Below are 5,765 nucleotides of genomic sequence, written 5' to 3' on the forward strand. Positions count from 1 at the left end.
GTGGTGCTGGTGATGGTGGGAGTGGGGCTGGGGGTGAGGATGGCGGTGGTGGGGGTGATGATGATGATGATGATGGTGGTGGTGGGGGGAGGAGGGAGCAGAGAAGGTGGAGGTGGAGGGGGAGGATGACTGGGGACGGGGGCGAGGGGGGAGGACGGCCGTTGCGAGGGAGGGGCGAATGGTGGAGGTCAGGTGGGCGGTCCAAGGAAAGAAAACAAAGAGGGAGGGGGGAGGAAGTAAGGGAGGGGAAAAGAAGGAAGGAGACACGTGGGCCCTTTAGCTTTAAGGTGCCACCTAAGGACCAAAGTGAAGAACCAAGGAGATGAAGGGAAGAGGAGTGGTCCTGCTGGAGTCCCCCTGAGCAAGGCACTTCAGATTCCACTCGTCATTAAAGGTATCACGAGGCAGTCTGAAGCATAGTTGAACTCTCTTTCTACTTTTTTGCCCTCGGATCAGTCATGTAGATCACGTCTCCACTGGGAATGTCGATTTATCCCTCTGAACCCTCGAGGACATCCGTCCATATCGACAAACACGTCAGTGGCAGAGCAATGCCTTGCTCGAGGGCACTGGGGGAGTATTTTGTAAATGAATCCAGGTACCCATTATGAACAAAAGGAATTGATGAAGGGGGCGGGCGGAGAGACAGACTGGGAATCAGGGATGAAAGACGATCCGGGAATCCTTCCGCTGGTCTGTCCGGGGAGGAGGGGGTGATGACAGGGCGATCCTGTAACCCACAGGGAGGAGAGGGTGAAGGGGAGGTTGGAGACCTACAAGGAGAGAGAGACAGATAGAGGCGGTAAGACAGGGGAAAGAGGAGGACAAGGAGAGGGGTGATGGTCAGTATTTGTGGGAATATTTTGTCACTTTTTACTTTGATACCATTGTAAAATGTATAAAAAACGTTAAAACCAAAGCAGAGGTACTGAAAGTTTGTGAGGAGATGAAAAGGGAGTGGCATGGAAAATGTTCAGTGTCACAGGTGTTATTAATAACATTCTATTCATGTGTCCCAGTAGGATATGACAGTGTGTAACAGGGCCTCCAAACAGAGGCGACTAAATGGAACACAGCCATTATTCATTTTATTATTTACAGCTGTTTCAACATGTTCTGCTAGCCATTAAGCATCTGGTCAGAGTTTTGCATAGAAACTGGTGAGGAAGAAAGATTTATTTTAGAGAATTGGCAGGATTTAATCAATAACTATTTGTCTTTTGTTATATCATCTAGAGCAGGAACTATATTTTATGGTACACCTAGGGCTGCACGATATGGCCTATAACCAATATCTCGATATTTTTAAGCTATATCGCGATACACGCTATATATCTCGATATTTTTATTTATCCTGTAAATCACTATGAATGTTAAATTCAACCCTTTGATGCAAAAAATAACATCAGTATGATGCTTCAAGTAGACCCTTCTATGTAACGGCTGCGCCGCCTTTTAGCTGCGTCCTCTGCCCTGCGTCAACTCACACCGGGTGCGTCTTGGCAGCGTAGCGAGCCGGCCGTATTCACGCGAGATCACGCGAGAATCCTGGACGTACCCGAGACCCCGCGATAAACAGTGTATAAAGAAAACAACAACAACAAACAGCTGACTTTGCTTCTCCGACGTGGAGGAGATTATAGAAAGCATCTGTTGTGTCATAAATGATTGTGTGTTGTTCCACTTCAACAATTAGTCTCTCGTTGAGACCCTTTGATCGATCTTTGATCACCTGGTGCCACCGGTCATGACGTAACGTTGATGTGAAGTTGTAAAAAGCTACATGAACTGAGTATTGTGTTTTATTTTGAAAGGGGGCGGAAGTTTATTATGTTGATTCTGTGTCGGATTTCCTGTCTGTTGCGATCTGCTCTGTTGAAATTTACGAGGTTTAGCAGCGACTCAAGTCAAAAATAGAAATGCTACGGAATGCTCGTGCCGTGACGCGGAGAGACGCTTCTGGGACGCGCCCTGTGTGAGTGCTCTCATTGACTAGACTGGCAGCTATCTGCTCTGGTGACCGCGGCGCGTATGCCTCCGGAGTGGGCCAGTGGGCCTTGTCTCTCCTCACTTGATACAAAAGTACGCTGCGCGCAGGGGATTTTTCTGGGTGTGCAGGGAAGTGTGCTGCGTGCTGTGAGGAGCACCAGGAGTGAGTGACACAGGCAAAACTCCGGAGAATTAAATGCAGATGGCTTAAAACATTTACGTGACAAGTACTCGATGGTCGCGATATAGTAATTTCATACATCTCACGTAGAACAAGCCGCGATATATCGAGTATATTCGATATATCGCCCACCCCTAGGTACACCCTGCCTGTAATCTAAGTCACTGGTTCCCAAAGTGTGGGTCGGGACCCCAGTGCGGCAGCAAGGGAGGGTTGCAAGATGATTTCCAGAAATCAAATATAAAACTTTTAGAAATAGCATATTTTAGACATAATTGTAACAAAACATCATTCTTCATGCTATAATTTCTTTTGTCTTTTATGCTAACGTTACTTATCTTTATTTTATGTTGACATTACTATTTTATGCTACTTTCTTTTTTATGTTGGCATTACTTATTCATGCTAACATTTGACTTATACTATACTATACTAACTGTGTGAGGGGCGTCTGTGCTCTTCGTGGTCTGTGATATGTATTTCTCATCTTTACATCAAGCTGTTTCATGTTTTTTACACCAAGCTAATCTACTAGCAGCTCCACAAAAAATATCTCCCGACTCTACAAAATGCTTGTACTTCTGCGAGCATTTCGAACCTACGACATCATGGTTTCTGTAATAAACGGGGATATTTTTATACATTTTTTTACATCCCTTTGATACTACTCTACAATGACTTCACTACACAAAGACAGCCACACAATGAGTGTGTAAAGCTGTCTCCACCAGCAGCTAGTTCAGAGGTTCAACTCCACTTCCTGGATGGATAGAAATAAAACCATATCCTGTTGACCTTTCAAAACACACACACACACACACACACACACACACACACACAGACTCCTGTTCACTTTTTCCTTTCAAGAGAAAAAAAAAAAAATCTTTAAATTTTTCAATTGCTCTCACACACCCTTCGGTTGCCATGGTGAGAGGTGATTACGCCAAACCACGTCTCAGCTTCCGCACCAGTCACGTCAGACCTGATGTTCCGCCGCGACTGCCCTCCTTCCTCTCATTCTCTCCATCCTTCTTGCCATTATAAGACTGAATGGATGTGCGCTCGCTCACACACACACACACACACACACACACACACACACACACATACCATACACGCTTGTAACGCTTCTAAATTAGTTGTGCAACGTGCTGCTGAGAGAGAGAGAGAGAGAGGTATACAGGAAACTGCAGAGAGAGAGAGGATGTAGAGGAGATGCACCTAAATAAATTATTGAGGTAGAAGAGGAAGAAAAAAAGATTCAGGGCATATTATGGAAGGTTCTAAATGTCAAAATAAAACAAACTCAGCACAGAAATAAAGTAATATACAATACAACATTCTGATTTGCTTTTGCATGTTTACATCTATTGTGTCATCATCAGATTAAAACAAATGTAAATGACAATTATTTAGCCTTTTCCTTAATAAATGATGGATGTACTTGATGTTAAGAACTAAAAATAAATAAAATCTAAAACAATCTTTTTTAGAGAACATAATGCAGAAAGAGATGTTCTCTGTGTGTTTTTATATGTTTATTAAATGTATTAAATTGATGTCATTTTGGACAATAAGTTTTACTTTTAAACTGTAAAAATAACTTTTTATTCCCGAATAGATCTTTGTCACAGCAGCCACTGTCACATGAAATAGTAGGGTCAACACAGGTGTTACCAATGATGCTAATTAAGGAACAGAATATTAATTAGCATCATTAGAAACACCTGTGTTGACCCTACTTTTTCATGCTCTGTATCGGTATCGGCTCCAAAAATCTAGTATCAGTTGGGCTCCCTAAATAATAAAAATAATCAACTAATAAAACAAGAGTTCACCAACAGGGAGGCAGACCCTGTTTGTACTTCTATCAATATCAGTAATCTCAGTCTTAATTTAATCTTACTTTTTAAAGCTATTTTTCCAAAGAAAATTATAATTCACCGGCTAACACTGCTTTAGCCTCGATGAATATTTACTGTCTTTTAGCTCCATTTTTGGTCTCCACCAACAAAAATCGCTGGCTCTTAATATAATGCGGCCGAGGGGAAGCCTTCAGATTCAGGCTTTGAAAAAGACGTTTGACCTGGTAATCGATAGATAAATACAAGATGACTGAAGTTATTAAGAATATTGCAATTTGCCAATATTTTGGATTTCCAGTTTCAGCACCGGCTTCTATAAAAGTGCCATTAGCTGAAAACTGTATTTGAACTTCCGCATTTTGCTCATGCCGAGGATAATGAGAGCAGATCCTGTCCAAACTGTTCTGTCACAACAGTCCCAGACGGGCACGCCTTTTCCTATGGACAAAATAAAGCCATGGAAACTCTTCTTCACAGGAAGTGGAACACACTATAAAACAAACACTACAGGAAGTAGTCTAGTTGAGACGTGACTGATAACCTCTGTCCAGAAAAACACAGAAAATCACTCGCACTTTCCGTCGTCTAGAAATAGACTCATGGAGGAAAAGTTCTCAGGCTCATGATGGAGACATCCGACAATGACAAGTCAAAGTTACATGTTATGTTGGGTGCTTAATATTAGTTTTAAATATGATTTCCTGTCCTGTCATATATTCTGTTATTACACACAATGAAGTGAGAGATATGACAATAAAACACACACACATCTGGACAGTTTTATAAATAGCTCTGGACAGAGCTCGGTGCTAAGCATGGTGCAGCTGGCAGAGTTTGAAGTCACTTGTGCCAAACAGCGACCACACATACACACACACACATGCAAACGCATTCTGTGTGTCTGAACACTTTGCAACAAATGAAAGCACACTCACACACTCGTCACGGTTTTCTCAGAAACACTCCAGAACCTACAAACTACAAACTAAAACCCTGTTGCACAAACACACACTCTGCTGCCTCTCGTCCTTATAAAACTAATCAGAAATGTGCGCAGACACACACACACACACACACGTGAAGCTGTTGGGAGGTAAGTGTCCTTGATCCAGCAGCAGGATTAAAACAGAGAATGGGGGATTTGCTGTTGACAGAATGCCTTTTCTAATCCATGTGAATTAACACACGGCTTCAATCTGCAGCTGGAGACCCATCCACCCGTCCGTCCCTCCGTCCGTGCATCCATCCGTCTGCCTCTGCAGCTATGTTGCCATCCAGCTGTCCAACAAATATAAACTCAACAGATTGCTGTGAAACTCTACCTCAATCCAAACATGCATAGAGAAACACACACATCCAGCTGTCAGTGAGTTCTCTTTTAAATAACACTGGGGAACACAATTTTTGTTGAGTTAGGTCTGACAGCTGTTTTTAACTAATTTTTGGGTGCGGAATCCAAAACTGATCTCAGTTTTTCTCTATCACGTCAAGTTTTTTAACTTTAGGTTCCCCGTTTTCTTAAAAAATATGAAAAATACTGTACCTAACAGATATGTGCTTGTTTTCACTAAACAAAAGTAACAGTCTCTGCAATGATCTTTTTGCTCTTGCCAAACCATGGGGATACCAAATGCCAACTTTTCACGTGTTTCTTTGGTCCACATCCAGAAACTCTCGACACACTGCTTGCACACTTTGTGAGGGGCCCATGGCTTGTCTTGATCACAGAG

The sequence above is a fragment of the Larimichthys crocea genome, chromosome XIX (assembly GCF_000972845.2).
Source record: "Larimichthys crocea isolate SSNF chromosome XIX, L_crocea_2.0, whole genome shotgun sequence".
Lineage (NCBI taxonomy): Eukaryota > Metazoa > Chordata > Actinopteri > Sciaenidae > Larimichthys > Larimichthys crocea.